This window comes from Nomascus leucogenys, chromosome 5, assembly GCF_006542625.1.
Source record: "Nomascus leucogenys isolate Asia chromosome 5, Asia_NLE_v1, whole genome shotgun sequence".
NCBI lineage: Eukaryota > Metazoa > Chordata > Mammalia > Primates > Hylobatidae > Nomascus > Nomascus leucogenys.
Window position 1 is genome coordinate 13,784,618 of NC_044385.1, and position 23,927 is coordinate 13,808,544.

A 23,927-nucleotide genomic window follows, 5' to 3' on the forward strand; every position below is an offset into this window, starting at 1 on the left:
AATTTGTAAGTATTCTCTACTTACCTTTCTGGAAGTTTTCAGGATCTTCTTTGGTATTCTGAAACTTCACAATGAGTCTCTTCATATGAGTCTCTTCCATATCTTTAGCTAGTGTGAGTATTGGTGAATATTTTTAATCTAGAGTCTCATTTCATTTGGTTCTGAGAAATTTCCTCCTCTCTCTTTTCTCTGTTCTGTATTTCATGAACTATTAGTAGGATGTTGGATTTATTGGACTGATCTACTATTTTTTTCTTATATTCCATCTCTTCTAAGTTTGTTTGTCTTCAAGGAGATTTAAATAAATTTTTAAAATTTCTTCAGCTGCACGTAATAAAGACTGAATGTCATGCGTTAAGCAAGTTAGAAGTTTGTATCTCTCCCTTATGTAAAAGTTCAGAGGTAGGTTGTCCATTGTTGCTATGCCAGCGCTACTCCACGAAGGGATTCAGTCAGGCTCCTTTTATCCCTAAGTTTACCTCATGATGTACACCAGTTATCTTTTTAAGAAAGTCTCTACAAGTTGCCACAAAGTACTTTTACTCACATCTCAAGAAGTAGTCACAAAGCCACACCTTGCTGCAAGGGGAGTGGAAAATGTAGCCTTTATTTTGGGTGGCTAGGAGGTTAGCAAAAAGTTCAAGGAGGATCACTTGGAAAAAGGTAAGAGCATATCTCAGATCTGCCATTTCTCATTGGTTCTGTCGTATATTCTACAGTGATGATTATGTTGTCCGAGAATATAGACAGGTTTACTTTTCCTTTCAATGTGGATACTTTTTATTTCTTTTCCCTAGCTTATTGCAATGGCTAAAACCTCTAGTACAATGTCTAATAGGAGTGTTGAGTGTCATCCTATTCTTGTTTCTGATTGTTGGTGGAAAGCATTCGATCTTTCACCATTAAGTAATATTAATTATAGGCTTTTTGTAGATGTCATTTATTAGATTGATCCTTTTATTCCTACTTTTCTGAGAGATTTCATACATGGATATTGGCTTTTGTCAAAAGATTTTGTGTGTGTGTCTATTGATCATACGGTTTTCTTTTTAGTTTGGTAATATAGTGAGTTACATTTATTTATTTTTTTATTTTTTATTTTTTGAGACAGTCTTGCTCTGTCACTCAGGCCAAAGTGCAGTGGTGCGACCTTGGCTCACTGCAACCTCTGCCTCCTTTGTTCAAGTGATTCTCCTGCATCAGCCTCCTGAATAGCTGGGACTACAGGTGTGTGCCACCATGCCTAGCTAATTTTTGGTAGAGACAGTCTTTGACTATGTTGGCTAGACTGGTCTTGAACTCTTGACCTCAAGTGATCCACCCACCTCGGCCTCCCAAAGTGCTGGGATTACAGGAGTGAGCCACCGTACCTGGACTGATTTGATTTTTAAATGTTACACCAGCCTTGCATTCCTGAGATAAACCCCATTTGGTCAGGATATATTATCCATTTTAGATATTCTTGAATTCAGTTTGCTAAACAATTATTTAAAATGTTTGCATTCACTTTCATGAGATATATTGTTTCATAGTTTCTTTTCTTGCAATATCTTTGCCTAGTGTGGTATCAGGATAATGCTAGACTCTTTATGAATTGAGAATTATTCCACCTTTTCAGTTTTCTGAAAGAATTTATTTATAGTTTGTATTATTTCTTTCTTAAATATTTGGTAGAATTTATCAGTGAAGGCTTCTGAATCTGAAATTTTCTTTGTGGGAAATCTTTTAATTACAAATTTAATTTCTTTAATAGATATAGTGCTATTCAGGTCATTTATTCCCTCCTAGGTGAGCTTTGCAGTTTGTATCTTTCAAGGAATTTGTCCATTTCATCTAACTTGTCAAATTTATTGGCATAAGTTTGTTCATAATACTTCCTTATCATCATTTTAATATCTGTGGAATCTATAGTGATATCACATCTCTCATTTCTGATATTGGCAACTTGTAATTTCTTTTTTTTATTAGTCTGGCTAGAGGTTTATCAATTTTATTGACCTGCTCACTGAACAGTTTTTGGTTTAGCTGATTTTCTATTTTATTTATTTCCACTTTGATCTTTATTATTTCCCTATTCTGCTTACTTTGGGTTTAAGTTTTTGTTTCCCAGTTTTTTAAAAATTGAAGCTGTGGTCAATGATCTATCTTTTTTTTCTAATCTAGTACTTTAGTGCCAACATTTTCTAAGTAACGTTTCGGTTGCATTTCTCAAATTTTGATATATTGTATTTTATTTTCATTCAGTTAAAATGCTTTTTAATTTCTGTTTTGATTTCTTCTTTGATTTATGGGTTGCTTGGAAGTGTGTTGTTTAGGTTCCAAATATTTGCGGATTTTCCAGAAATCGTTATGTTATTGATTTCTAATTAAATTCAATTGTAGAATGCTTACATTCTGTTTTATAGCTCAGAATATGGTCTGGTAAATGTTTAATGTATACTCAAAAGCAATGTTTATTCTTCTCTTGTTGGGTCAAGTGTTCTATAAATATCAAGCAATTCAAGTTGGCTGATAGTGTTGCCAAATTTTCTATATCCTTGTTGATTTTCTATTTGTTCTAAATTATTGATGAAGTAGTATTGAAATCTCTGACTGTAATTGTGTATTAGTCTATTTTTCTTTGTAGGTCTATTATTTTTTACTTCATGTATTTTTAAACTCTCATTAGGATCGTGTTTAGGATTGTTACATTCTTTTGATTAATTAACAACTTTATAATTATGAAATTACCTTCTTTATCTGTGATAATATTCTTTGCTTCGAAATCAACTTTTTTGATATTAATAAGGCCCACTCTAGCTTTCTTTTGATTGATATTACCATAGTATATTGTTTTATTTTAACTGACTTATGTGTCTATATTTAAAATGCATTTCTTGTAGGGTAAGTATAGTTGGGTTTATCTTTAAACCAATTTGGAAACCTCTTTTACTTTGGCTACTTATACTTTATGTTGATTATCAGGATGGTTAGGTTTAAATCTATGATCTTAAAATTTGGTTTTTGTTTGTCTCATTTGTTCTTTTTTACCTCTTTTTGCCTTATTTTGGATTATTGAATATTTGTATAATTTATTGCTTATTTACTGGCTCTTTGTTTTTTTTCATTTCAGTGGTTGCTTTAGAATTTATAGCATACCTTTTTAATTTACCACATTGTATCTTTAATTAATCCTACATTAATTCATGTATAGGATAAGAACCTTACAAAAGTATATTTCAATTTCTTCCCTACCTGTCCTTGTACTGTTGTCATTAATTTCACTTTTACATATGTCATAAAGTTCACATTACATTGTTGTTATTTCCAGCTTTTTTTCTATTAATCCAACATGTATGTCATTTCCCAATGTTATATATAGTTACAATCTTTTTGCCATGTTTTTTATTAGGTACTTATCTAAATATTACAAAATTCATCTTTGCTTTGTTAAAGTCTAACATAACCTAGTAGTTTTATTATTTTCTGGACAATCCTGGAAGTTTACAACATTTTAACTCCATATACTTCCTTCTAACTTTTTGTAACATTGTTGTAAGTTTTAGTGATATAAATGTGTGTGTGTGTATATATGTATGTATGTATATTTCAAACTCCACAAGATGTTTTTATTGTTGTTTTGCACAATTAACATTTATCAGGCTGGATGTGGTGGCTCATGCCTGTAATCCCAACACTTTGGGAGGTCAAGGTGGGTGGATCATTTGAGCCCAGGAGTTCAAGACCAGCCTAGGCAACATAGCGAGACCCCCATCTCTACAAAAAAATAAAACAATTAGCGAGGTGTGATGGCGCACAGTTGTGGTCCCAGCTACTCAGGAGGTTGAGGTGGGAGACGATCGCTTGAGCTCAGGAGGCGGAGGTTGCAGTGAGTTGAGATCGCACCACGGCATTCCAGCCTGCGCAACCGAGTGAGACTCTATCTCCAAACAAAAATAAATCAAAACATTTATTTAGGTATGCCCCAAATACACCATTTTCATTAGACAAATTCAATATGTCTTCTCTCCATGCTTCTGTTTGAGTGATTTTCATTCTCTACCAGAAGAACTTCTTTTCTTTCTTTTTTTTTTTTTTTTTTTTTTGAGACGGAGTCTCACTCTGTCACCCAGGCTGGAGTGCAGTGGCCGAACTTGGCTCACTGCAAGCTCCGCCTCCTGGGTTCAAGCGATCCTCCTGCCTCAGCCTCCCGAGTAGCTGGGATTACAGGGGCCTGACATCACGCCTGGCTGATTTTTTTGTATTTTTAGTAGAGACGGGGTTTCACCGTGTTAGCCAGGATGGTCTCCATCTCCTGATCTTGTGATCCACCTGCCTTGGCCTCCCAAAGTGCTGGGATTACAGGCATGAGCCACCGCACCCGGCCCTCTCTCAATTCTTATTTGCTGTAAAATGTATTGATTTATTCCTAATTGTTGGAGATATTTTCACAAAGTATAAATTTTCAGATTGTTAGTTATTTTCTTTCACCATTTGAAGACACTATTCTGACTTCACAGTGAGTAATCTAAGTCTTCTATCTGTTAAGAAGTCAATAGTCTGTCTTCTTATCGGACCCATGGTGGTGATATATCTTCTTATTGGACCCATGATGGTGATATATTTTCTTATTGGACCCATGATGGTGATATATCTTTTTTGTCCCTGTACTTGCATTTAAAATTTTTATCTTTCTCTTTGGTTTTCACTACTTTTAATGTGTGATGAGTTGTAGCTCATAGTGCTTCTTCAGTCTGAGCTTAATGTCCACAGTACTTGGGTTTAACAGTGTGTTCTAAATCTGTGACTTAGTGTATTTAGCTTGCGAAATTATCAGCCAAAAACTGTTTAAATATTGTGGTCACTCCCTTTTGTCTCACTTTCCCTTTAGTGAGCCAATGGTACTATGCTAAAACTTTTCAATGTGTGCTATATAGTTCTTACACTTTTAAAAATATTTTTCCATACTTTTGTTTCTCATGCTTTAATCTGAATATTTTCTTCTGACCTGCTTTCCAGTTTAATTTTTTTCTCCACCTGTGTTTAATCTATTGTTATATAATGTTAGAAAAAGTATTTTTCATTTTTGGGATTTCCATTTGTGTCTCCTTTCAAGTGTCCTGTTGTATGTTAAAACTTTCTATTTTGTCATTTAATTTCTTGAACATAGTAATTATAGTTATTTGAAAATCCATATCTGATAACTCCAATATTTGTATCTTCTGTGGGTCTATATATATATTGCCTATATTTTCCTTTTGATTTTTTCTATTTTAAAGAAAAGCCTAGTTATTTTTGATTGACATTTCACACATTATGAATGAAAAATTATGGGTATATTTTTAAGGCTGTGGATAATTTACTTTTGCTTTTGTCTAGCAGTTAGACTAGAGGCATATTACCTCAATCTAATCATAGATTACATTTATTCAAGGCTAGGCTTTAATTTGTGAGGTATGGTTCAACTGAATAATGACTGCCCTCCTACATCAAGAATATCCACATCCTAATTCCTTGAACCTGTGGATGTTAGGGTTTGTTTTTTTTTTTTTTACATGGCAAACAACAACAACAATAACAAAAAGGAGTTTGTAGAGGTGATTAAGTTAAAGATCTAAGAATGTGGAGATGGGGAGAGTATCCTGAATTATCTAAGTGGGCCCTAAATGCAAGGACATATATCCTTGTAAGAAGGAGGTAGAGGGAGATCTGACACACAGCAGAGGAAGAGGCAGTGTGACCACAGATACAGAGATTGGAGTTACGTATTCACAGCAAGGAGGATGGTCCCTGCCGCTTCCAGCCTTGGCAGCCACCCGCAGGGAACGTATCTCTCCTGGAGGCTTTGGAAGCAGTGCAGCCCTGCCGACATCTTTATTTTGATCCAGTGATGTTGATTTTGGACTTCTGGCCTCCAGAACTTTGAGGAAATAAATTTCTGTTGTTTTAAGACATCAAGTTTGTGGTCGTTTGTTACAACAGCCACAGGAAGCCAATAATATGCTAGTCTCTTTCTTTTTACCCAATTACTGGAGTTAGACTTTTGGGACCCCAACTGAATGCCTGAGGATACAGCAAGGCATCTTCTTCTTGGTGGAACCTGAATTTTAATTTTCATCTCTCTAGCCCTGTATATTGGTCGCAAGCTCTGCTCAAGTTCTCAAGGTCTGAGTGATTGCTTTTGAATTGGCGAATGCCTTAAAAGAAAGTGTCAGAGGCCAGGCGCGGTGGCTGTCGCCTGTAATCCCAGACTGTGGGAGGCCACGGCAGGCAGATCACTTGAGGCCAGGAGTTCAAGACCAGCCTGGCCAACATGGTGAAAACCCGTCTCTACTAAAAATACAAAAATTAGCCAGGCATGGTGGTTCACACCTATAATCCTAGCTACTTGAGAGTCTGAGGCAAGAGAATCGCTTGAGCCCAGGAGGCAGAGGTTGCAGTGAGCCGAGATCACACCACTGGACTCCAGCCTGGGCGACAGAGCAAGACTCTGTCTCCAAAAAAAAAAAAATGTCAGAAGAAAATTCCTCCAGACTTCCCTTTTCTCTGGGCAAGTTCTTGCTGCTTTGGTGACTTTTCTATGTGTTTGCAATGTGGATTGCTCTGAAACTAAATTGTCAGCTACAGCTGGAATTGATTTGTTCTTTGCAGTACTTTATTGAGTTATAATTTATATATGCTAAAATGAAAAAAATAGTAAGCGTATGGCTTGATGACTCTTTCTACGTGACTATCACCCAGGTTATCCATCCTCTAGAATATTTCCATCACCGTGAAATGTCCCCTTATGCCCTTTTCCCATCAATACCCTCCTCCCATAAGAGGGAACATTTATTCTGATTTGTTTCAACATAGATTAGTTTGACCTGATCAGTGGTCATGTAAACGGAATTATACAGTATGTGCTATTTTACGTCTGACTTCTTTTGCTCATAATGATTCTTATGAAAGTCATCTATGTTGTTAAATGTATCAGTAGTTTATTCTTTTGTATTGTTTGGTAATATCCCATTGTATGACTCCACCTTAGTATGTGTATCTGTTTATGGATAATGAATATGTGGGCTGTTTTCCGTCTTTAGCATTTGTAAATAAGCTACTATGAGCATTTTTCTATAGGCCTTTTTGTAGACATGTGCATTCATTTCTCCTAGATATATACCTAGGAGTAGAATTTACAGGTCATAAATAAGTGTGTATTTAACCTTATTAGAAACTGCCAAACAGTTTTCTGAGATGGTTTTATCATTTTATACTGTGGATATCAGAGAGTTCACATCCTTATCAAAACCTGATATTCTCAGTATTTTTTAATTCAGCCATCCTGGGAGGATAATAATATATTACCGTGGTTTTAATTTTTATTTTTTTCTGATGACTAATGATGGCAAGCTCCCTTTTTATAAAATGTACAACCTTCTCTTTGTTCTTCAGACATACTAAGGCCACCCGGTCTATGTGCCCCAAATTGCAATTATTCTTTTCCAAATAAAATGTTTTAAATTTAGAGATTCATCTCTATATTAGTAAGTATAAGTTTGCATATATTCACAAATATAGTATCAGATATTCACAAATACAATATATTTTTCACTATGTTGCCCAGGCTGGTCTCAAACTCCTGAGCCCAAGCAATCCACTCACCTTTCCTTCCTAAAGTGCTGGGATTACATGTGTGAGGCACCACACCAGGCCTTCTTTCTTCTTCTTTCTTCTTTGATTTTTAAAAAGATATGTATTTATTCTGCTCTGAAAGCTCTTATTCCCTGATTGTTTCTTTTTAAATATAACATCTCATCTTGCTTTTTTGGATGTAGTTTCTCTTATCCCTCTGGGAACACTGATTATTGTGTGTTTTTGTTGCTGTTATTATCTTTTGCTTTCTGTTGTCTATTTCCTTCTATTTTTAGTTTGTTTACTCTTATCTCTGTTTTCTTCTAGCAGTCTTACTCAAACATTGGGTGATTCTTGGCTGGCTGCGAAGAGTCTGGTGCTGGGTGGTTGGTTTCTAGTTCTGCAGATGTTTAAGTGGAGCCAGTGCATTGGTAGGCTTCATTACACAGTGATCAAGAAGCAAACTAGCTTTTTTGGGGGACCTCACATATCAATACCTAAACTTCTCTTCCCTAGCCCCTCAGTTTCTTTGAAATGGAATCTCTCAACATCTTGCCCGGGGTATAATAGAGAGGAGGGAATAGGTGCCTGACACTGACCTTATGGAGTCAGGGCTGGAGAATGAGGCAGAAGGTAACACAATTGAGCAGACAGACTTTCATTGAATTTCCTCATGTGTAAATTCATGCCTTGTTCTGGTCTTTCAGCGTACCCCCAAGTGCATAGTTTCTCAGGTTCTGTTTCTCCAGTGAATTCATTAATGCACTCCAAAATAGTTGACTACTATATGTCCGGTGATGTCCAAGGTGCTGGGTACAGAGCAGTGAGCAAAACAACATCTTTGATCTCATGGGCTTGGATTCCATTTGAGAGAGACAAACAAAAACAAAATCAACAAATTAATGTATACTGTATCACATGGAACTAATTAAAGAGGAATAAAGTAGGGTCGGGGGATAGAGAGTGACAGGGGTTAGTCTTTTTGTAGGCGTAGGAAATCTCTCTGATGGGAGACCTAAAGGAAGTAAGGGAACAAGTCATGGAAGTGTTTAGTGGAAGTGTGTTCCAGATGGAGGAAACACAAATGCAAGACCCGAAGGTGAGAACATCTGCCCGTGCAAGGGCAGCACTGTGTGTACTGAGGAGGGGAGTGGGGCCTCCAGTTACTCCGTTTACAGAATTTCACCACTCTCCCTGGCTGCATTCCAAGCCCTCAGCTTCACCTGGTCCTGTACCTAACATATTTGACACTCAGAGTTGATCATTTTTAAAACCCTCCTCCTCTGTATAATAAAATTATTTGCAGTAATAATAATAGAGATAAATGATAATGATGAGAAAAGAAACACAGTATTTTCTTTATTGAATTTTGTATATATAATCAAGAAAATGAAAGTAAAATAATTACAATACACAAAAGAGAAAAAAATCCTCAATGGATAGCACTTTTAATTATGTAGATATATTTTTTAAAACAAACAAATCTATTCCTACATATTGAGCTATCAAAATAATGAATTAACCATTATGTTTATGTTCTCAAGCCTTAACTTCTGCAAATTTTTCAGTGACCTTATAACAATTTTTCTTCTATATATATTTATGATCTATAGATAGTGTAGCCAGATATATCCTTTTATCTTCAATCATAGTTGATAAAAATACTTCTTATTAGTATAAACTTAAAAAAATTCTTTCATATAAAGAAAAGATACATGAATCTTTAGAAAAAGCCTTAAGGATGTGAAAGTTGATCATACAAATTGGGTCATTCTTGTCATACCCAACTAAATTAGAGTCATGAGGCTAAAGGGAAAAAGCACTCAGGGCACATGAAATTGATCCAAGAATGTAATTCTCTGCAAGTCTGGCTGCCAAAACTTCCTGCTGTACCCTGAAACTGGCTTTATCTAATAGCTGCTGAAATAACTTGCTAAGACTCTTAGACACGTTTTCTCCACAACCATCACTCACCAATCAGAGCTTGCCAGCTCCTCAACACTTTACTGGTACCAGTGAACTTTCTGGAAAAACAATAAGTAACATTTCCGCTTTTTATAAAATGTACAACCTTCCCTTTGTTCTTCAGACATACTGAAGGCCACCTGGTCTATGTGCCCCAAATTGCAATTATTGCTGCCTACATAAAATGTTTTAAATTTAGAGATTCATCTCTATATTTTATTTGACTTCAGTAAGTATAAGTTTGGCAGATATTCACAAAAATCCCATTTCACAATGAATTCCAGAAACTGCAATATGGTCCACATTTCTTTTTGGCTCAATTCTAGCAACTTTCAAACATCTCTGTAGTCAAAAAATCATTTCACTAGATTATTTCTATCTGAAAATTCATCATAAATTTCTTACATTTGTAAAAACTTCTAGAGGTTTTCTTTTGTAAAAATCAGAAGGGCCGGGCACGGAGGCTCATACCTGTAATCCCAGCACTTTGGGTGGCCGAGGCGGGCAGGTCACGACGTCAGGAGATTGAGACCATCCTGGCTAACATGGTGAAACCCCGTCTCTACTAAAAATACGAAAAACTAGCTGAGTGTGGTGGCGGGCGCCTGTAGTCCCAGCTACTTGGGAGGCTGAGGCAGGAGAATCACTTGAACCTGGGAGGCAGAGGTTGTAGTGAGCTGAGATTGTGCCATTGCACTCCAGCCTGGGCTACACAGTGAGACTCTGTCTCAAAAAAAAAAAAAAAAAATCAGAAAACATCACCGAATCATAGTGAACATTACCATTATTTAATTTATTGCGTTACAATGGATAGTCAGTTCTTGGTGAAAATACTCAAGGTTTTGAGACATTGCCCTTGGGATTTTTTCTGGCAATGTGGCTGCTTTTGTAACTTCTCTTTGCACTCTTCTCTGAAGTGTAATTATTTTTTCCATGAACATGTAAATTTTCTCACTTTATGTTGCATAGTTGCTAACCCTTCTGCACAAATTTTTCGCCTAGATTTTTAAGGTACAACTTTAAAGCTTGATGTTTTCCTGTACATTGTTTAAGCCTGAAATCTAGCTGTTTGCAAATATTTTTGTGTTTAATTAATCCTACCTAAAAGTTCACATCCAAAATCAACGATCCAATAAGTTATATCTCTGATACTGTTTTATTTTCTTGATTCCTTCTTTAATTTTGACAATTAACAAAATAATAAATTTTACTATTAAATATATTCAGTAATCAAACTATTTCATGCGTAAACCAAAGTTTGTACTTACCAAAGAAAAATATTACATTGTGTAGTTTTCTCTCTGTTTAATTTTACACACAGAGGCTTCCACTGGTCACACAGAACAAAAGAAGAATGGAAGTAACTCAAGTTTTGTTCCTTTGCATTTACTGTCATTGTGCTATCATTGTCTTTCATGGTTTAGCTCTAGTATATTGTTTAAATGTAGCACTGTGTAGTTCTACAGGTGTTGGAAAGACAGGAAGTATGTGGAAAGCCAGTGGCAATGATTCTGATACAACCTAAAAAGAAGAGACTCAGTGGTGTCTGGGTGTGCCGGGGACTGCTTGATAACTGGGAGTTCCCTTCATTCATCTCTGCATAGAATACAAGGCTTATTAAAGACTAAAGAGGCCAGGCGCGGTGGCTCTTGCCTGTAATCCCAGCACACTGGGAGGCCGAGGTGGGTGGATCACCTGAGATCAGGAGTTCAAGACCAGGCTGGTCAACATGGTGAAACCACGTCTCTACTAAAAATACAAAAAATTAGCCAGGCGTGGTGGTGGTCTCCTGTAATTGCAGCTACTCAGGAGGCTGAGGCAGGAGAATTGCTTGAATCTGGGAGGTGGAGGTTGCAGTGAGCCCAGATAGTGCCACTGCACTCCAGCCTGGGCAACAGAGCGAGACTCTGTCTCAAAAAAAAAAAAAAAAAAAAAGACTAAGTAATGAATGTGCTGATTTGAAGCATATATATATATGTATATATAAGCTATTGTGTGTGTATATATCTGTATGTTATTATATATATGTGTATTTAAAACTCTGAAGACAAAACATTCTTTTAGTCTTCACTGGGCTTCTGCCTCCACCACCCTCACCCATTTAGGAGAGGCAAAATTTTACCTTTATCCTCTTAGGATTTTTCAGCTGGGCCTTATAATTAAATTGACAAGACAGATCAACAGGAGAAAAGCAGGCACATTTATTTAAGACAAGTTTTACATGACATGGGAGCCTTTAAAAGGAAATGAAGACCCAAAGATGTGGTTAGAGTTGAACACTTACATACTGAGTTGGACAAAGAGTAGTAAGTTGTAGAAAAATAACTAAATTCTGTGGGGAGACTAAAAGAAGTTAACAGTTATTTTAACAAGGTCTGTACAGAATTCCCTTGGCCTTGACTTTCTGCCCTTGATGATAAGAATGACATTTTCCTTCGGTATGGGGAGGGCATCTTGTGCATGGTAATTTCATCTCCTGTTTTTAAGAAACAGAAGGAAGATCAGGCCAGGAGTGGTGGCTCCTGCCTATAATCTCAGCACTTTGGAGGCCAAGGCAGGAGGACTGTGCAAGGCTGGGAGTTCAAGTTCAGGAAGGAAGGTCAGAGTGAATTTTTTGTACCAGCTGTTTTTCAAGTGCCTTTTACTCAAAATAGTCAATATGCCAGAGCAGCATGTTTTAGGGTGGCATATTCTCAACACGTGCTCTCAGGTTCTGGAGCCTGATGCTGCCTTGGTAGGGGGAATCCTGATAGGACCCAGTCCTCACTGGGCATCCTCTCCATGGGTACTTTCTCTCCTCTGTTGTTTAAAGTTCCCCTATAGCTGCTACGTGAACAAACATACATGGACAGACCTGAGCCCAACACTTAGCCTGGTGCCAAGCCCAGACAGATCCTCATCTGCAGCAGAGCCACTCAGCTGAGCCCAGCCTAAGTCAGCCAAAGTGCAATTGCCTGCAGACCAGTGAGAACGAGCAAACATTTGCCTTTTCTTGTAAGCCAGCAAATGGGAGGTGGGTTTGGTTGTAATTGTTGTTTTTTTTTTGTGGTAGGGTCTCACTCTATCACCAATGCTGGAGTGCAGTGGCATAATCATGGATCATTGAAGCCTCAAACTCCTGGGCTCAGGTGATCCTCCCACCTCAGCCTGCCAAGCAGCTGGGACCACAGGCACATACCATCACGCCCGGCTAATTTTTTATTTTTTAAATAAAAAGTATTGTAGAGATGGGGTCTCACAACGTTGCCTGGGCTGGTCTTAAACTCCTGAGCTCAAGTGATCCTCCTGCCTTTGCCTCCCAAAGTGTTGAGATGATAGGTGTGAGCCCCTGCAGGAGAAGACGGCCATCTGTGACCTGGAAGAGACCCTCATTAGAACCCAACCATGTTGGCACCCTGATCTTGGATTTCTATCCTCCAGAACTATGAAAAATAAGTTTGTTATAGCAGCCTGAATTAAGACAGCTGACTAAAAAGATTTTTAAAAAGGCACAGTGTGGCAGCTCACGCCTGTAATCCCAGCATTTTGGGAGGCCAAGGCAGGCAGATCAGGAGGTCAGGAGATCGAGATCAACCTGGCTAACACGGTGAAACCCTGTCTCTACCAAAAATACAAAAAAATTAGCCAGGCGTGGTGGCGGGGGCCTGTAGTCCCAGCTACTAGGGAGGCTGAGGCAGGAGAATGGCATGAACCCGGGAGGCGGAGCTTGCAGTGAGCCGAGATTGCGCCACTGCACTCCAGCCTGGGCGACAGAGTGAGACTCTGACTCAAAAAAAAAAAAAAAATTTTTTTTTTTTTAAAGCCTAGCTGGACTGGGCGTGGTGGCTCATGCCTGTAATCCCAGCACTTTCGGAGGCTGAGGCGAGCAGATCACAAGGTTAGGAGTTTGAGACCAGTCTGGCCAACATGGTGAAACCCTGTCTCTACTAAAGATACAAAAAATTAGCCAGGCATGGTGGCATGTGCCTATAATCCCAGCTACTTGGGAGGCTGAGGCAGGAGAATCGCTTGAACCCGGGAGGTGGAGATGCAGTGAACTGAGATCGCGCCATTGCACTCCAGCCTGGGCGACAGGGCAAGACTACTCCATCTGAAAAAAAAAATAAAATAAAATAAAAAAAGGCCTAGCTTTCCTATGTAACATTCTTTTAGGGGCACACTGCAAGGAAGTCATTTAAGCTAATTCTGGTTATATATATTAATGGGCTATATTAACTCAATGTGTGGCTCTTTCCAGATACTGGTTTTGAATTTCAAATAGAGCTTTCCGGAGGTGATGTACTATGCCCCAAAAGAGTGACTATCTCAGGGTTTTCCAGTGACCAAGGTGGTAAGTGAATAGATAGAGACATGCACCCCAAAGCAATTCTAAAGAATCTTCTCTATTCCACACTTAGTCAGATGCTCATAGGCCTAGTACAGACTGCAGTGAAAGAACAAGCCAGTGGAATCACAATTGCTGCTATTTCTTGTTATTGTAAAGCTGAAACTGCATTGAATGTTTAATAAGTAGAACCTTGGAAGTAACGAATTATGGCAAAACATCATATATGTTGAAGAAATCACTTAGTTTTCAAGTAGTAAATGTTTGCTTGCTTATTTTGGAGGTGGAGTCTCGGTATGTTGCCCAGGCTGCACTCAAAGTCCTGGGCTCAAGTGATATTCCCGCCTCTGTCTCCCCAATAGCTGAGACTGCAGACGTGTGCGACCATGCTCAACTTTAGTACTGAATGCTTAGAAAAACTCCCAGATTTATACATGAGAGTGACAGACTGCTACAGATGAAATGGTAAATGTATTGAGTCCTTAACATGTTTTTAAATATACATAGAATTTTTAGAATTGATTTGTTCATTGTAAGTGAAGTAGAAAATAACCTGGCAATGGCCTTAAAGAATCGTAGGATTCCCTATGGTTGAGTTGTTAGGAAATATGTAGCGTTTCCTGCAAACATCTATTATTAATTCTAGTGTTAATAAAATCATCCATATAGTATACATTTCTGAGTTCCCATAAAAGTTAAAAGAATTTCTATTTTTAGTTCTGACTTTTCTGCTTGCTGGCTTTTCATCAGACATTCACACTGAACTCTCTCTGCCAGACCTTGTCCAGGGAAGCAAAATGCCCTCTGTATTGATTCTTTGCTATTTGTGTTGTTGCTTGCTTGATTGATCTGGTCACATCTCTCTTTGGAAAGCAGCCTGCTCTCAGCTCCATTAGCTAATTACATGACCAGTGGCGCCCATGGGCAGTCCCAGGTGGGATTCTAGGAGCAACCCGCCTCCACCTGCTCTGCTGGTGAGCAGTTGCCCCCGGCTCTGTTCTCTGTGAACTGTTTAGACAGATGTCTGCTGCCTGCTCCCTGAGAGTCCCATTGTGGTGCTTTGTGAAGGAGAGAAAGCACCTCAATGGGATGTTTGGCATACACTCCTTTTAGTCATAGTCAGCTTATGCATCAGTCAGAAAAGTGGATATTTGAAAGGAGTGTTTATGATTTGGGTGCTACATAACTCTTCAGCTTTATCTTTTGCCATAGATATACATAAACACTTTATGCACTGTTCAGTATATTTCTAAATATGCTTTCACCTGTCTCTATCGATCTCCCTATCATCTATCAATCATCTAATCAATTATCTATCTATCTATCTAGTTTATACACTTGTACCTCTAAACTCCCTATGGCAGGGGTAGCAATCTCAGAGACCCACAGAGCCAAGATACCTTAGGTCTGTTGAGGTTATTGTAACAAAATATTGTAGACTCGTGAAATTCCTTATAATCCTACGAACCACAGAAATATTCCTCACAGTTCTGGAGGCTGGGAAGTCCAAGATCAAGGCAACAGCAGATTCTGTGTCTGATGAGGATCTATTTCCTGATTCATAGAGGGCCCCTTATCACTGTGTCCTCACATGGTGGCAAGAGCAAGGGAGCTGTCTGGGGCCTCTTTGTAGGGGCACTAATCCCATTCATGAAGCTTCTGCCCTAGGTGACCTAATCACCTTCCCAAAAGCTCCCTAGTCTCCGAATACCATCACCTTTAGGGTTAGGATTTTGACATATGAATTTTGGAGAGACACAAACATTCAGACCATAGCACCAGATAAATAGTGCAAGTGAGCAAAGGCCAGTGCAAATATACCCGCAGATATCTGTGAATGGCTCTGGCTGAAGAGTGTAGCCACAACTAGGGCTCAGCAGACTTTTGGTGTGAAATTCAGGCTTCAAATTGCTAGAAGCTTCATTCAGGAGAAATCTTTCAAAGGAAACCAGAAATCCATACTCTTATGGGAAATCTTCCAATTTAAAAATATTAGCTCAAATGTGTTTTAAAATGCAGTCAAATAAAACAACTCTGAGTCATCACTGTATGTAAAGCCAACTTGCATGCCACTAATTTTCAACTGTAGCTCACTATTTCTTACCTTTTTATTTTATTTATTTATTTATTTTTTTGAGACGGAGTCTCACTCTGTCGCCCAGGCTGGAGTGCCATCTCGGCTCACTGCAAGCTCCAATTCCTGGGTTCACACCATTCTCCTGCCTCAGCCTCCCAAGTAGCTGAGACTACAGGCACCCACCACCACGCTGGGCTAATTTTTTATTTTTAGTAGAGATGGGGTTTCACCGTGTTAGCCAGGATGGTCTCGATCTCCTGACCTTGTGATCCACCTGCCTCAGCCTCCCAAAGTTCTGGGATTACAGGCATGAGCCACCGCGCCTGGCCACCTTCTTATTTTTATATATGCTATTCACTCTGTTTTTAGTGCTCCTCTTCTATGTTATTTACTTGGAAAACTACTATTACTGCTACTACTACTACCAAAATGGCATCTACTCTTTAAAATCTTGTCCAGTCTCTTTCTTTTTATGGGGCATTAGTTAATTATAGTCCTACTCCACTTATCCTTGTATACATAACCTTCATAGAACTTATCAGAATTTATTTGTTTAACCTGTCTCTACTAATAGCCCATGCTTTTTTTTGTTGTTAATTGTGGCAAAATAGATATAAATTTGCCATGTTAACCATTTTTAACTGTACAGTTCAGTGGCATTAATTACATTCACACTGTTATATAACTATTGCCATTATCCGTTTCTAAAAATTTTCAACCCAAACAGAAATTCTCTACCCAGTAAGCAATGATTCCCTTTCCCCCCTCCCTCAGGGTCCTTGTAACCTTTAATCTCTTTCAGTCACTATGACAGAAAGTCCAGGGGTATCTCACATTCTGGTTACTTCCATAAGTGGAATCAGACAATATGTCACCTAGCATGATGTTTTCAAGATGCATCATGTTGTAGTATGTATTAGAACTTCATCCCTTTTTTATGGTTGAATAATATTCCATTGTGTGGATATATCACATTTGATTTATTCATTCTTCTGTTGATGAACACTGAGATTGTTCCTACTTTGTGGCTATTGTGAATAATGCTTCAATGAAATCAGTGTACAAGTATCTGAATCCCTGTTTTCAGTTCTTCTGGGTACACATTTAGGAGTGGAATTGCTAGGTCATATTGTAATTCTGTGTTTAGCTTTTTGACAAAGTTCAAAGCTTTTCCACAGTGGCTGCACCGTGTTACATTCCCACCAGCAATTCACAAGTGTTCCAATTTTTTCATATCCTCACCCATATTTGTTATTTTCTGTTTTTAAAAGATGGTTATTATAGCCATCCTAGTAAATATGAATTGGTATTTCATTCTGATTTTCATTTCCCTAATGACTGAGGATGTTGAGCCCTCTCCTCCTATGCTTATTTACCATTTATACCTCTTCATTAGAAAATGTCTATTCAAGTTCTTTGCTCATTTTTGAATTGAGTTGTCTTTGTGTTGTTGAGTTTTAAGAGCTCTTTACATATTCTGGATACTAAGCTCTTACCAAATATATGATTTGAAAATATTTTCTTTCATTCACTAGGATGTATTTTTATTTTCTTGATCATATCTTTTGATGCACAAATGTTTTAAATTTTGATAAAATCCAACTTATCTATTTTTTCTTTTGTTGCTCATGTTATTGACATCATCTGAGATTCCATTGCCAAATCCAAGGTCATGAAGATTTACTTCTTTCTTCTAAGAGTTTTAAGGTTTTTGTTCACATGTGTAGGGTGTTTTCTTGAGCTATTTTGACTTAAATTTTTTATATGGCATAAGGTAGTGTTTGAACTGCCTTCCTTAATGCATATGAAAATCCAGTTGTCCTAATATGATTTGTTTGAGAGACTGCTTTTTTGCCATTGAGTGGGCTTGGCACCCTTGCCAAAAATGAATCAACCATAGTTGTATAGGCTTATTTCTGGCTCTCAATTGTATTCCATTGGTTTATCTGTTAGTACCACACTGTTTTGATTACTATAGCTTCATATTAAACTTTGAAATCTGAAATTGTGAATCCTTTTACTTCGTTCTTGTTTTTCAAGATTGTTTTGGCTATTTGGGCCTCTTGTAGTCCAATGTGAATTTGAGGATCAGCTTTTCCACTGCTACAGAAAAAGCTGTTGACATTTTACTAGGGATTCAGTTGAATCTGTAGATTGCAATGCATAATGCTGACATCTTAACAATATTGTCTTCCTAAGCATAAACATTGGACATCTTTCTATTTATTTAGTTCTCCTGTGATTTCTTTCAGCAATGTTTTCTAGTTTTCAGTGTGCAAGTCCTTCACTACCTTGGTTAAATTTATTCCTAGGTATTTTATTCTTTCAGATGGCTATTGTAAATGGAACTGCCTTCTCAATTTCCAGTTTGGATTGTTCACTGACGGTGTATGGAAATATAATTTATTTTTGTGTCTTGATCTTGTACTTTGAAGATTTTCTGAATTAGTAATTCTTATTATTGAATCAGTAATTCTCTAATTTCAATTGTGTTTTTTTCTTTGACTTATTTGTTGTTTAAATGTGTGTTGTTTAATTTCCACAAATTTGTGAATTTTCCAGTTTTCCTTCTGGTATTGATTTCTAGTTTCATTCCATTGTGGTTGGAAAGAATAGTTTGGATAATTTCAATCTTTTAAAATTTATTGAAACTTGTTTTGTGGCCTACTATATGGTCTACCCTGGAGAGCGTTTCACAAGCATGTTAGAATAATGTGTATTCTGCTATTGTTGGGTGGAATGTTTTAAATATGTTTGTTAGGTCTAGTTGGTTAATAGTGTTGCTCAAGTCTTCTATTTTTTTATTGATCTTCTGCCTAGATATTCTATGTATCATTGAAGATGATGTATTGAAGTCTACTACTATTATTGTAGTATTCTTGTATGTATATTTATTTCTTCGATTCCATGAATATTTGCTTCAAATGTTTTTGGGGACATATTGTTTGATGTGTATATCTTTATAATTGTTATACTTCCTTGATGAATTAACCTTTGTATCAATATGTATTGTCCTTCTTTATCTCTTCTAACGTTTTTTTACTGAAAAGACTATTTTGTTTGATAGTATAGCCACCCTAGCTTTCTTTTGACTACTCTTTGTATGGAATATTTTTTCCCATTTTTTTCACTTTCAATCTATTTGTGTTTGGCGATCTAAAGTGAGTCTCTTGTAGGCAGCTAGATGGATCACAGGTTTTTTTTAAGCAAAAAATTCATTCTGTGAATTTGCCTCTTTTTTTCTTTTTTGGAGAGCTTAATCCATTTACATTTAAAGTAATTACTTGTTAGGAAGTACTTGTTTCTGGCTGGGTGTGGTGGCTCATGCCTGTAATCCCAGCACTTTGAGAGGCCAAGGTGGGCGGATCACTTGAGCTCAGGAGTTCGATACCAGCCTGAGCAATATGGCGAAACTCCATCTCTAACCCAAATTACAAAAATTAGCCTGGCACTGGTGACAGGTGCCTATAGTCCCAGCTACTTGGGAGGCTAAGGCACAAGAATCACTTGAACCTGGGAGGTGGAGGTTGCAGTGAGCAGAGATAGTGCCACTGCACTTCAGCCTGGGTGACAGAGTGAGACTCTGTCTCAAAAAAAAAAAAAAAAAAAAAAAGGAAAAAAAAGAGGAAGCACTTGTTTCTGCCATTTTGTTGTTTTCTGTATGTCTTCCACCTCTTTGTTTGCTGTTTTATTTCTTTCAGCACTGAATTCTATTTTATTGAGTTGATATTTTATAGTAAACCATTTTTATTCCCTTATTTTCTTTTGTACATATTCTATATTTTCTTTGTGTTTACCATGGATATTACATTTAACATCATAAATTTATAAAATTATATTTTGAATTGATATAAACTTAACTTCAGATAGCATACTCAAACTCTCCTTCTGTATAGTTCCACCTTCCCCCTCTTTCTTACTTTTTTCTTCTTTTCCTTTTCTTCCCTAACCAATAGACCTCCAGGGTATCCTCCTCTATATTTTATTTTTTTGGTCTCAACTTATATGTTTACACATTGTGTGTCCAATAGCATAAATTTATAATTTTTATGTATTTGTCTTTCAAATCATGTAGAAAATAGAAAGTGAAGTTACAAGCCAAAACTACAATATTTGCTTTTATATTTGTCTATGTATTTATCCTTATCAGAGATCTTTATTTCTTCATATGCCTTCAAGTTATTGTCTAGCATGTTTCCATTTCAACCTGAAGAACTCCATTTAGCATTTCTCGCAGGGCAGGTGTACAGGTAATAAACTATCTCAGCATTTGTTTAGCTAGGAATGTCTTAATTTCTCCCTCATTTTAAGGGAGGAATTTCTGATTTTTGTCATCCCACTGTCTTCTAGCCTCCACTGTTTCTGATGAGAAATCAGCTGTAATGTTATTGAGAATTCTTTGTATGTGACATATCATTTCTCTCATCTCTTTCAAGATTCTCTTTATCATTTGCTCTTGACAGCTGATTATAATGTTTGTCAGTGTGGGTCTCTTTAAGTTTATTGTACTTGAAGTTCATTAACTGCTTTGGATTTTAGATTCTTGTCTTCAAATTTGGGGAGTTTTCAGTCATAATTTCTTTAAGGAATATTTATACCTGCTGCTATCTCTTTTTCTTTTGATTCCTATTATGTGTATTTTTGTCTACTTGATGGCGTCCCACTGGTCCCTTAGACTCTGTTAATTTTTCTTTATTCTTTTTTCTTTCTGCTCCTCAAACTTGACAATTCAATTGTCCTATCTTCATGTTTGCTGATGCCTCTGCTTAAATCTGCTGCTGAACTCCTCTAGTAAAATTTTCTTTTTAGTTATTATACTTTTCAGCTTCAGAATTTCAGTTCTTTCCTCTTTATAATTTACATCTTTTTATTGATATTCACATTTTGTTCATACACAGTGTTACTGACTTAGTTTTCTGTGTTTTCCTTTAGCTCATTGAGCATCCTTAACACAGTTGTTCTGAAGTTTTTATTTAGTAAGTAGGATGTTCGGAGTTTCTTGAGGACAGTTTCTGTTGATTTATTTTGTTTCTTTTGAATTGGTCATACTTTTCTTGTTCTTGTGATTTTTTTTTTCAAAAAGTGGACATTTGTGTATCATAATGTATAACTCCGGAAATCAGACTGTCTCCCTTCCCCAGGGTTTTCTGTGTTTTTCTTCTGTTTCTTTTTGATTGTTGAAAGCTGTAGTAGTCTATTCATCTAGTGACTTTCCCAAAATACTATTGCAAACATTATATTCCTTGTCATGTGTGGTCACTGAAGTCTCTGTTCCTTAGCTTGTGTTCAACTAGTTTTTTGACAGAGATTTTTTTGGATCCATTTAAAAAAAAATTTTGACAGCTAAAAACAAAAACAACAAACAACACAAACATTCAAAAAACAAGAGAGAGAACAATACCTCTTATAGACTTTGCAGATTGGATCTGTGCCAGTGCCCTCCTTCAACATTTAGCTAAGCTTGCACTGAGCTCAGAGCTCAGCCCTAGGTTAAAGTTTAGGGTCTTAGTGAGAAGACCCAATGTTAAAGTATAGAACTTTTATGAGCATGTGTTCTGTTGTAGGCTTGCACATCATGGCTTTCTAAATTCCCTAGTATACATGGCTGCTGTTGAATATTCTACATTCCCAACAAAACTCAGCCCAGCTTTTGCTTTAGGCAATGTGCCATACAGTCAGATGTATGTTTCAACTATAATTTTTTGTCCCAGGTTGTTAGTTCATTCTTCAGTGTTTTCGGTAATGTTCATCACTCTTTTAGCCTGAGTTCTGAGTTAAGCAAAACAGAGATGAGTGCCTTCCATCATTCCTTTACATAGTCCCCAGGCAAGTTAAAATGGATATATACAATAATTAGTGAATAAGGTCTACTCTGCTCTCTCTGGAGTCAGGGACCAGGGTTTCTCCATAGGAACAAAGGATGCTGCTTCTTTAAGTACTGCTATGCTGGGGAGGGCATTGGAAAAGGGTAAGTAAAATTGTCATAAAACTTGCCTGCCATTTTGAAATGCCTTTTTCTTTATTCAGTGCTCACTTGGTTGCTGAAAACTTTGGACTGTTTTCCAGAGTTCTGACAAAGTTGGTGCCAACAGTTCCTTCTTGTTTTTCTACATTTCTTTTGAGGAATGAAATGCCTAATTCACCATTTTGCAGATGTCAGTCTAGTGCATGCTTCTTGAAAGCCGTATTCTGTGATTTTTAAATTTTCACCTCTAGCATTATGCTTAACACAGGAAAAGGGCTAAATAAACATTGAATAAACATGTCAATCTTGGTGAGCATCTCGGCTTACAGCAGTGGATGGGTGAGTGTCCAAGGCCTTTATTCTGCTGTCTGAGAAGCCCAAAGCTCTGGAAGGACCTGACCTTTCTGAGTGGTGAAGAATGCTGGGGGCTGGGGTGCAGACCAAATGGTGCAAGTAGGGGTGGGGGTGCAGGCAGGATGGCTGAACAGAAGAGCCACAAATGCTCAAAGCCAGGAAGTTGAGTATAGACATGGTATGTTGTATTCTATTTGTGATTATTCATTTTTAAATGGTTCATGATAATGTGTGAATATAGGTAAACCAGTCAGCCATAATCTACAACCAGACTTCAGGATGGCTTAAGCAGCACTGTAAGTGATAGAAGTAGCTTTTGTGGAACGACCCAATTTTTTTTCTTTGCACGAATAAGGTATACATTGCCAAGCCCAGCAGTCTACACATGAGGTCAACAAACCTTGTCCCATGGGCCAACTGTGGCCTACCAGAAGTTTTTAATAAATAAGTTTAATTGGAACTAGCCACTCTCCTCCATTTATGTAGTTGTCTTTGGTGACTTTTGCACTACAACAACAGAGTTGAATAATTGTGACAGAAACCACATGGTTTGCAAAGCCTAAAATATTTACTCTCTGGTCCTTTACAGAAAAAAATTTCTGACTCCTCCTCTATAGCATGATACTTCTAGGACAGTTGGCAGGACATAAATAGCATCCTTGCCTCACCCTTTTCTTCTCTTGAGTTTTAGAAACTATTTCTCCTTTGCTATCTTGCTTTTTGTGTTGTTATTGGGCTAGCAAATGCCAACCTGATTTTTTTATCTTTTTTTTTTTTTTTTTTTTTTTTTTTTTTTTGAGATGGAGTCTTGGTCTGTCGCCCAGGCTGGGGTGCAGTGGCGCGATCTCAGATCACTGCAAGCTCCGCCTTCCGGGTTCATGCCATTCTCCTGCCTCAGCCTCCCGAGTAGCTGGGACTACAGGTGCCTGCTACCACGCCCAGCTAATTTTTTGTATTTTTAGTAGAGACGGGGTTTCACCGTGTTAGCCGGGATGGTCTCGATCTCCTGACCTCGTGATCCACCTTCCTCGGCCTCCCAAAGTGCTAGGATTACAGGCATCAGCCACTGCGCCCAGCCTTTTTTTTTTTTTTTTTTTTAACTTTTTAAGTGGCTTGATCTTTGATGGAGTCTGAGAGAAAATTTTTCCCATTTCTTAAAATCTAATGGTTTTACTAGGAGTGTATTTTGGGGTTGACCATTCTAGTTCAGTTTTCTCAGTCATACTTTCAATCTTTTCTATATAGACTCAGGCCTCCTTTTTTTCCACACATTTTTTTGGGATTACTCATTTAAATACTTATGATGCTCCATTGCTTTGTTTTCCTTGTAGGGGACTTCAAAGATTTATCTTTTGAAAATGTAGGATTTTCTTTGCCTAAGTTAAACAGCTAAAGATTTTTTTTCTTTTTGCTCCTTTTTATCTATTTATTTTAATTCTCTTGATTTTTCTCATTCTTCTACTTAAATTTCTATAATTTCAGTCAAATCAGTTATCCCTAGGTACTTTATAAAGTCCACATTTCTGAGATGATCTTGTTTTTTCTTCAATTTATTTCCTGAGTTTGGTAAACTCTTATACACATTGCTCACTTTTTTGTGTTTCACTTTTGAATTTTAAATTTCCAATTTAAAGCGTTCTTTGTTTTAT

General features: G+C 37.3%; 1 long non-coding RNA gene across 1 annotated transcript; it reads left to right on the forward strand.

The window, feature by feature from the left end:
* The first annotated feature begins 2,422 nt into the window (after window positions 1-2,422).
* On the forward strand, window positions 2,423-23,103 carry LOC115835131. Its single transcript, XR_004030069.1, has 3 exons — window positions 2,423-2,434; window positions 15,879-15,885; window positions 21,607-23,103. It is a non-coding gene; the product is annotated as an uncharacterized LOC115835131 (long non-coding RNA).
* Window positions 23,104-23,927: the final 824 nt, after the last annotated feature.